The following is an 11,024-nucleotide window of genomic DNA, read 5'->3' as shown; positions in this document are numbered from 1 at the left end:
TCCTTCCCCTCCCCCATGGGTTTCTGTTAAGTTTCTCAGGATCCACCTATGAGTGAAAACATATGGTATCTGTCTTTCTCTGTATGACTTCTTTCACTTAGCGTAACACTCTCCAGTTCCATCCATGTTGCTACAAAGGGCCGTATTTCATTCTTTCTCATTGCCACGTAGTACTCCATTGTGTATATAAACCATAATTTCTTTGTCCATTCATCAGTTGATGGACATTTAGGCTCTTTCCACAATTTGGCTATTGTTGAGAGTGCTGCTATAAACATTGGGGTACAAGTGCCCCTATGCATCAGTACTTCTCTATCCCTTGGATAAATTCCTAGAAGTGCTACTGCTGGGTCATAGGGTAGGTCTGTTTTTAATTTTCTGAGGAACCTCCACACTGCTTTCCAGAGCGGCTGCACCAATTTGCATTCCCACCAACAGTGCAAGAGGGTTCCCGTTTCTCCACATCCTCTCCAGCATCTATAGTCTCCTGATTTGTTCATTTTGGCCACTCTGACTGGCGTGAGGTGATATCTGAGTGTGGTTTTGGTTTGTATTTCCCTGATAAGGAGCGACGTTGAGCATCTTTTCACATGCCTGTTGGCCATCCGGATGTCTTCTTTAGAGAAGTGTCTATTCATGTTTTCTGCCCATTTCTAGAAGAAGAGTTTTAAATACCAGTTGTAACCTTATGATCAGTGGCAGCACTGAAGACTCCCAAGTTCCAAGTTTGCCTTCTTAGTTTGGTGTATAACATCTGTATGTATGTATTATCTCACTCTTTTCTTCTTATTTTCCAATACCTCATGCCCCTATCTCTTAACATAAGGTAGGTTGATATTATTTAACCTTATATATTGGGATTTATATTGTAGTATGTCAAAAGAACAATGTGACTTAGATACAAGAGAAATCACTAGAAGAAGGATAAAATGAGACATGGCATTTCATAAATCCTGAGGAGAGGATTAGCACGTGTTCATTTGTCTGAAGGGAAGTTGATTCCTGTTAGGTGAAATTGTGACTTTTCTACTACCTTTATTAGGAAATTCAGTTTTATTAAAATGAAGCGTGCATAGATGGCATTTTGACAAGGGATGGACTCTAGCGACATTGTACTGGGTCACTTAACCTCAGCTAAAATTATGTGGTGTTGGTTTTTTTTGTTTTTTTTTTTCATGATTTCTTTCCCTGTCAGTTTCTGACTTAGGTTTGGCCACAAGAAAAATTAATATGAGATTTGGAAGAAGGTAGAGCAGCAGCTGGGATGGGCTGGGGGCACCATGAAATCCATGAGTGCTATGACTCATTTACTGCTGTCCTCGTCAGTCTGGGGCAGCAGGCAGTCCGGCAGGTCCTCTGACACCCAGAGTCCCAAGACAGGTGCGTAGGTAGCTTCTTCGCTGGGCTTGCACATAGTTTGTTCTGGAGGTGGTGAGAGACACATAGAGGTTTTGGTTTGTCTTTGTGGGTTTCCTTTGTTCTCAGGTGATCTGGTTTGTCCAGGTAATTTTCACTTTGTTCCAGCTGTCCACAAATACATATCTAGCTTTTCTTCCCAACTACCAGCCCTGCTAGCTTAAGGCAGGTTTATGGCCACTACAAATGCAAAGAAAGTAGCTTTGCACCGATTTCTTGACCAGTTCCCGGAATTTTGTAAGACTGACTCCCTGTGCTAAATCTAACATTCTATGTCTTTCAAAGTGGATTTGCTTCCATCTCAAAATGTCAGTAACATGAATGGTATGTAGCATGGATAAATGTTTGTCTAACTTAAAAGGGGTGAGAAATCATACATGTAGACTAAGAAAACAATAAGAACTAATCACCGAAACAGAGGAAAATGTTTTGTCTGTTTCTTTTTATTTATTCCCTGCTCTAGTGAGGTATAATTGACATATAACATTATGTAAGTTTAAGGTTTTACAACTTATATATTGAAAAATGATTACCACCATAGGATTAACAACATCTGCTTCCACTCATGTAATTAGTATTTATTCTATGTGGTGATAAGATTTAAGATCTACTTGCTTAGAAACTTCCAAGTATATAATACAGTATTGCTAATATAGTCACTATGCTCTGTGTTAGATCCTTGGAACATAGTCATCTAATAACCAGAAGTTTGTCCCCTTTGACCAAAATCTCCTTCCAGCCCCTGGCAATCATCATTCTACTCTCTATTTGTACAAGTTTGGCTTTTTCAGACTCTACATATAAATGATACCAGCTAGTACGTCTTTCTCCGTCTGATTTTTTTTTTTAACTTAGCATAATGCCCTGAACATCCAACTGTGTTGTCATGTCTCATTTCTCATGAAGAATGTTCCATTGCATATACTCAGTGATACTCCATTGTGTTATTCATTCTTTTGTTAATGGACATTTAGGTTACTTCCTTATCAGGGCTATTGTGAAAAATCTGCAGTTAACATGAATGCAGATATCTCTTTGATATCCTGTTTTTGTTTTCTGTACACCCGGAAGAAGGATTGCTGGATCATATGGTAGTTCTGCTTTTGATTTTTCAAGGGACCTCCATGCTATTTTCCATAGTGGCTGCACCAGTTTACATCCCCACCAGCAGAAGTACATCAGGGGTCACTCTTCTCCAGTATTTGTGAGTGCCATTTCCCAAATTATATATAATAACATATTATGTTCTTTCTGAGAGTAGAGGGTAAGTTGAAACATTTTTCTGCATCTTCCATAATGCTCTAAGCATCCTTATTGGGCATTTAAAATTGTTTTTTGTTCATTTGTCAAAGGAAATATTTTAATGAGGATTGAATCCATGACTATGCTTATGCTCCAATCCTAACAAATCTTACGGTGGTATCCATCGGTCTTACCGAACCGTATTTCACTCTTCGAGTTTCTGAAGCCAAAGAAAAATAGTATTGGCTTTCCACAACCTGCATCTCCCTCCATTTTATGGCCTTTTTCTGGATGTCCATAGCTCTGTTCTCGTAGGGTCACTGCGAGGCTAACTGCACAAATGTGCACTGAAGTTCCATGAACACCTCAGACGAGGGCAAAGGAGATGGTGATTGCTTAACTTCAAAGTATTACTGATATTAAAACCTATATATCATGTGCCATGCTAAAGGATAGTACCTAAAAATACAATTGATAACATCATCTTAGCTGCAATTAAATCCTAAAAAGCACAATGTGAGCCCTTTCATTTTAAATCCAATTGGGTATTTGCCACCCTCAATCTCCTTCAATCCTACACATGAATGATCTGCTTTCAGTTATCAAACACCACAGGGACGTTCTGGCCCCAGAGTAGAGGGTCTATTGGTGTACTATACAGAATAGATCGAGCATTAATGTGTGACTGTGGCTCAGCTTTGCAGGAATATTGAATTCTCCAAATGGAAAAACATTTTGAAAAAGCAGTGCAAGAAATTGTCAATGGCTCAAGGCAACAACCAATTACGAAGAAGCCAGGGATTTTCCTATACCGTGTGTTTTTCTTTGTCTATTTTATTTATTGTAAGATGTTATATGACATATGATAGTGTGCATTTCACGCATTTTTGATTTGGAAAGAAACAGAGCAGCAGCTCAAAATAAAGGCAGCTTTCACATCTTTTCTTTCAAGTTCCCTGGGCTGCAGCCACCTGCTTTGTAGAACCGAATTCTGGTTCCATGTGCATCTGTTTACTTAGATATAGGCTTATCATAGACACTGCCAGCATTGGTTTGCTATGTGCAGGATTTCTACATCATCCTGAATACTTCAGAAATGTATATCTTCTATCATGTGCTTTCATTTCAGATAACTACTCCAAGGCCCATCAAAGATAAACCTCTTGCTAGAGTTGCTCAATTCTTGACTTGAAGTTTACTTTTGTAAAATAGTATATTTTGTATGCTAACAATGGGAAGTACCGAATCAGAGTATTTACATAAATATTTTAAAGGTAAGCTTACCTCACTCTATCTTTATGTTATCTTTTTATCCAGATCATTAACAAATAGGGGCATATTTTATTACTTATATTACTTAAAAGGGATGATGCATTTCCCTTTCCATTGACTCAATAAGTAAAATTTTATTGACACTAATCACCATTTACAATGTTATTTTTCACTTTTTGACAGGATATCTCACAGAATTCCTTTAAATAGCAAATATTGAAAATGCAGGTTTTTTTGTTTTTTTTTTATTGACACAAGTTAACAGAAGTAATGCAGGATTAAAAAAAATGGTTTATAGAAAGTTATCAGGAAACTGGTTGGAGTATGCAGTGCTCTTTCTTTCCCGAAGCCCACCCTCCATACTGGCCACTCTGAATTTATCTTTCTATGTTTATGTCACATTTACAGTAGCCAATGAGAATATGAGCTCCATTCATGCCAATAAGAAAACCCCCTTCACCTTACTGCATACAAATGGCTCTGGTCTTAGCTCCCTAGACTATATCTATAAATCTGGGTCCCAGGATGTTCTATCCTAATCTTCCTAAGGTCTTTATTTTGTTCTGTTTTTTTCATACTGTCTAGTCATTTGAATAATACCTTTATCTACTTCCTTGTGACAGTTTTCCACAATAAATTCATTTTCTCATGTGATAATCATATATTGTTACACTGTTAAAAATATAGATTTCTTTTGTTTTCAAAAATATTATAAGCTCCTTTATGATTCAGACTATTTTGTATACGTCTATTGTATTTTTTTTTTAATTTTATGTGCTGTAAGAAGCACTCAGAGAAAATAATTGTATCTTATATTTAATTATATCAAGTGAAGGTAAAGCAAAGTATATGCCTATGATTTGTAATATATTGCTCTTAGTGGGACAAGTTTACTTTGTCAAATATATCCTGTATTTATAAACAAAGACTGATACCATTCAAATCTGTACAGATAGAAGACGAGGGATAACATGAGTGCTTCTTTCCAGTCAACAATCTGATGACTGAGTGTCCCATGAAAATTATTTTCACCAGTTTTGTATATTTCCATTACGCCCTTGAAAGTACATTTTTCTATAAGCTTTCTATGTGACCTATCTACTGCTAATTTTCATGAATTACATATTTTAGCCTTTGCAACCCATGTTTTATTGTAATTGATTTAATAATTAGCAATATACATGCTGTTATTCTCTTAGGTTTGAGACAAATTAGAACAGTAGCAGTTGCTTGGATTTTATTCCCAATTTGAAGTCTTTCTACATATTGATTTTGTGTATGGTTTGGAGAATGAAAGCTGTGTCTACATAGTTATAAACATGTTAGATTTTTTTCTCTACATTCTCATCCCTTAAAAAAAAATCTCATTTTACTCTGCGTAAAAAAAAAAAAAAATCTCAATTTACTAGTCAGTGCTTCCTGTTCAAATTGAGTCTCTCTTAAAACCGTTTCTTGTTCATTATGCACTGAAAAACAGCTTTTACTCTGTGCATTCCACATAACCAATTTAACTATGTAATATTGTTCAACAAAAAGTGCCACTCTATATATTACTGTGATTTTGCAAAGTTTTCTTAAAAGGTCTATTTCTTGGAGCTCTTGGGTGGCTCAGTCATTTAAGCATTTGACTTTGGCTCAGGTCATGATCTTGCAGTTTGTGGGTTCACAACCCACGTCAGGCTCTCTGCTGACAGCTCAGAGCCTGGAACCTATTTCAGATTCATTCTCATTCTCTCTCTCTCTCTCTCTCTCCCCCTCCCCCCCTCCCTCTCCCTCTCTCTCTTCCCCCCCCCTTTCCTCTCCCTTGCTCACACTCTGACTTTCTATCTCAAAAATACATAGCATTATTTTTTAATAAAAAAGATTTATTAACCATGTATGCTAAAGTTTTAGGTTATTTGCTTTCATGATACAGCAGAATTGCCAAAGCCCTTACCAGTCTCTCCAGGAAATCTAATTCTGCTTCTTAATCTGTCCTGTGTTCTATGATACTACCTGATTAGTATAATACCGTGTTGTTTTATGATCTTATGTTTTAGACAATCTTGTATTCTCATTGAGGTGTCTGCTCTCCAGATCTCTAGCATCTTGACCCCTCTTCATCAGACTCTTTTGTACTTATCATTTAAAACACAATTTAGATACATCCTCAGCTGTATGATCCTATGACACCATTTGTTTACCTCTCTTATAGAAGAAAAAATATTCCACTGAAATTCTTTGCTTCTGTCTCCACTTCTTGAATGCAAGTTTTTTTTTAGGAAATAGGGACTGAACTTGTTAATTTCTCTCTGTTAAGTACTCCCAGCACTTAGCAGTTGTTCAGTATATGTCTGTTGAATTGAATTATATATTAAACTTCTCTCCATAAGAGAACAAGTTAAATAAAGCATCACTAAGAAGGGTAGGGAACAGTCCACAATGTACAGTAATTCAGGGTGATGTGCTTCAGTAGTTTCAAGATTATTTGAATGAAGGAGTACCTGGAACTGAAAATACTTTTCCAGAAGCATTATATAGATAATTACATCTGCAATTCAAGTTTTTCCTCGTTGAGCTACACATTGTTTTTATATTATGATCTCTGAGAAAGGAGGAATAAATAAGGTAAGCTCTTGAGCCCAATGATTGTCTTAACTTACTGCTTGGAGAGAGGTTCTGGGCTATATGCAGAGCTTGGCAGTTTTCCTGGGTGAAGCAAATGGAGTGTGGGGAGTCTGGAGAGACAAATGGAGGTAGAGTTATAGGGTAGAACACTAGAGAAGAGAGAGAGGTACATATATGGAAAGGAAGCTCCAGATATCTGAAAAGATTGCCCTTCCATTCTTCAGCTGAGTACCGATGTATCCATATATATGAGTAACAATTGGAGCCCAAGAACAGGACTGGCAGAAAAGGAGAATCCTTAGTGCGGAGCATGTATGGCCAAGAACATGTCATGTTTCATAAGTCAGCATGAAAAATGTAATTCAAGGGGAATTGGTTAGAGTAGTCACAAGGGTATTGCATCAGTAGTAAGATAGCATTAAACATGTAACTGTTGTTTTTTGAAGGAGAAGAGATAGAAAGGGTAGGGACAAAACATGTTTGAGTAAATCATTGCCAGTCATTTTCTAAATTTGATGTAAATTATAAACCTACATTTTCAACAAACTCAGTGATTTTCAAGTATGAAGAATATAAATCTGTACCAAGAACCATCATATCATATTGCTTATAACAAGTTGCCTTTGTCCTTTAAGGCTGTCATAACAAAATACCACAGAATGGGGACTTTAAACAACAGACATTTATTTCTCACCCTTCTGGAGGATGGAAGTCAAAGATGAAGGTGCCTTCCTGTGAGGTCCTTTGTCTGGCCATCTGCTCACTGAGCCCTCACATGGCTGAGAGAGAGAGAGAGAGAGAGAGAGAGAGAGAGAGACAGAGAGACAGAGAGACAGAGAGTATGCAAGCTCGCTCTGGTCTTTTTCTCCTCTTCTTGTAAGGATGCTCATACCATTATGAGGACCTCACCCTCTTGATTCCATCTAAACCTAATTATCTCACTAAGCTGCTACATCAAAATACCAGCACATTGGAGGGTTAGGGCTTCAGTGTATGAATTTTGGGGAGACACAAACATTCAGTCCATAACACAAGAGTTAAGAGAAGATTTACAAAGTTATCCAGAGAGAAAAGAAACATACCATGCAGAGGAACAGACACAAAAATGACGGAGGGCTTCTCATTAAAAAAAAAAAAAAAAAAAAAAAAAATCCAGAAAACGGCGAAACCATATCATTAAAGAATTAAAAAGAAAAAGGCCAACTTATTATCCTATACCCAACAAAAATATCTTTCAACAACAAAGGCAAATACAGATGTTTTCACACATAAAAAGCTAAAAGATGCTGGCCCCAGCAGACATACATGAGGGAAAATGTCAAAACCTTGCAAGCAAAAAGGAAGTGACACTGGGTAGTAATGGAGATCAATACAAGGAACGGATTGCACAGGAATTGGCAACTCTGTGGGTAGATATCTTAAAATATTATAATTTTCAAAGTCCCTTTAAAAAATGTGGTGTGGGAGGGGCGCCTGGGTGGCTCAGTCGGTTGGGCGGCCGACTTCGGCTCAGGTCATGATCTCGCGGTCCGTGGGTTCGAGCCCCGCGTCGGGCTCTGTGCTGACAGCTCAGAGCCTGGAGCCTGTTTCGGATTCTGTGTCTCCCTCTGTCTGACCCTCCCCTGTTCATGCTCTGTCTCTCCCTGTCTCAAAAGTAAATAAACCGTTAAAAAAAAATGTGGTGTGGGGTGCCTGAGTGGCTCAGTTGGTTAAGCATCTGACTCTTGGTCTTAGCTCAGGTCATGATCTCTCAGTTTGGTGAGTTCAAGCCCCACGTAGGGCTCTGTGCTGACAGTGTGGAGCCCGTTGGGATTCTCTGTCTCCCTGTCTCTGAGTCCCTCCCCATTGGTGCTGTCTCTGTCTCTCTCAAAATAAATAAACTTCAAAAAATTTTTTAAAAATATGTGATATATAATGGAATATTACTCAGCCATCAAAAAGAATAAAATCTTGCCATTTACAACATTGTGGATGGAACTAGAAGCTATTATGCTAAACAAAATAAGTCAGAGAAAGACCCATATCATGATTTCACTCATGTGGAATTTAAGAAACAAAACAGATGAACATAGACAAGGGAAGGAAAAATAAGTTAAAAACAGAGGCAGGCAAACCATAAGAAACTCTTAAATATAGAGAACAAACAGGGTTGCTGGAGGTGAAGTGAATGGGGGGATGGGCTAAATGGGTGATGGGCATTAAAGAGGGTACTTGTTGGGATGAGCGCTAGGTATTATATGTAAGTGATGAGTCACTAGATTATTTTCCTGAACCCAATACTACACTATATATTAACTAACTTGAATCTAAATTAAAAATAAAAAATAAAAATTATTTATTTTTAAATATAGAAATAATAATATACCATGTGGTTTACAGGATATGTTGAAGTAAATTTTAAGGTAATAGTATCATAAGGTCCAGGCAGGGAACACTGGGACAGGGCTATTGCAGCGTTCTTAGGATGTATGTGAAGTGGTACAGTGTTAATTAAAGGGAAATTATTAATTAAAGGCAAATTAAAAATGTTTGCCACAGGGATGTCTGGGTGGCTCAGGCGGTTAAGTGTCGAACTCTGGTTTTGACTCAGGTTATGATCTCGCATCTGTGTGGGTTCAAGCCCCACCTTGGACTCTGTGCTGACAGTGTGAAGCCTGCTTGGGATTATCTCTCTCTCTCTCTCTCTCTCTCTCCCCCTGTCCCTCCCCCACTTGCTCCCTCTCTGTCTCTCAAAATAAATAAACTTTGAAAGAAAATGTATGCCATATTCTGCAAAGTGGCTGCTAACCACAGGCAACCAAATGTTTTATCTAATAAGCCAAGGAAGGAAATAAAATAGAATCATGACAAATAATTCAAAAACAGGCAAAAAAAAAATTGGTGGGAGTGAGGGAAACAAAGGATAGGACAAGTAGCAAACAGATGATAGGTTCAAATCCAAACTCAAACTATTGCTTGTAAATGGTATAGACATTTGATTAAAAGAGATTTTCAGACAGATAAGTGAGATTCAAAAATGTTGCTATAAGAAACCTACTTTTAGATACAAATGAAAATGAAAAGTAAAATAATGTTAACAATATATAGTATATAATCACAAGAAATTTGACCCACCATGTTAATATCAGGCTAAGTAAATTTCAGAGCGAAGAAAGTAGGTCATTTTATAATGACAAGTCAGTTCACCAAGTGGACATTACAGATCTAACACCTATGCTTCTATTAAAGCCTCAGAATACATGAAGCAAAATTGAAGCAAATACAAGAAGAACTAGACAAATTCACAATTCTAGTGGAAGATTTCAGCACCTCTCCTTCAGTAAATAATAAGACAAGGAGACAGAAAATCAGTTAAACAGAATACTTGGACAACTCTAACTTGACCTAAATGATGTTTTCAATATTTGCTTGACAATAGTCCAATATGCATTTTTCCCTAGTAAATCCAGATAATTTAACAAAATAGATACATTCTGATACACAAAGCATGACTTAATAAATTCAAAATAATTTATTTTTTAAAATTTTTTCTTACTGTTTATTTATTTTTGACAGAGCATGAGCAGGGGAGGGGCAGGGAGAGAGGGAGACACAGAATCCGAAGCAGGCTCCAGGCTCTGAGCTGTCAGCACAGAGCCCAACGCGGGGCTCGAACTCACAGGCCGCAAGATCATGACCTGAGCTGAAGTTGGACGCTCAACCGACCAAGCCACCCAGGCGCCCCAAATTCAAAATAATTTAAATCTTACAAAGTAGTTTATTATAATGGTCTTAAATAGGAAATGACTGGAAAATCTTCAAGTAAATAGAAGCTAAATACCTCATTTGTAAATAATTTCTAGGTAAAATAAGAAAAGGGAAATGAGAAACTATTTTGAGCTGAATCAAATGAAGTACAATTTATCACAATTTATGAATTTAACCGAAATGCTTATATTAGAAAGAAATTGATTCAAATGAATGATCTCTGTTTCCACTGTAGGAAACTAGAGGAGAAATTAAACCCCAAATACATAAGGAAGTCATATTTGTAAGAACGTAAATAAATAAAATAGAGAAGATAAAACTATTAGAGAAAATTGGAGAATCCAAAAGCTGGTTTTTTGAGGAGATCAACAAAATCAACAAGCCTTAAGTCAGACTGATCAGGAAAAAAATAGAGAAGACACAAAGTAACAACATCAATAATGAGTGAATAGCACTACAGTAACACAGATTTTGCAAATATTTAAAAGATAAGTAAATAGTGGGTCCAACTTTATGTCACTGAGTTCAAACAACTTAGATGAAATGGACAAGTTGCTTTAAAGACACAAAACTCCCAAAACTCACTTGGAAGAGACAGATATACCTGAACGGTCGTGTATCTATTGGAATATGAATTTGAGGCAAGTATCTTGCAGCAAAGAAAACTCCAGACATGGGTGGCTCTACTGCTGAAAGCTCCCAGACATTTGAGAAAGAAATCATAGCACACCTTTCTAAAT

Source organism: Leopardus geoffroyi, chromosome B4 (genome assembly GCF_018350155.1).
Source record: "Leopardus geoffroyi isolate Oge1 chromosome B4, O.geoffroyi_Oge1_pat1.0, whole genome shotgun sequence".
NCBI classification, from domain to species: domain Eukaryota; kingdom Metazoa; phylum Chordata; class Mammalia; order Carnivora; family Felidae; genus Leopardus; species Leopardus geoffroyi.
The sequence above is the reverse complement of the archived record's forward strand: the minus strand, read 5'-3'. Positions refer to the sequence as shown.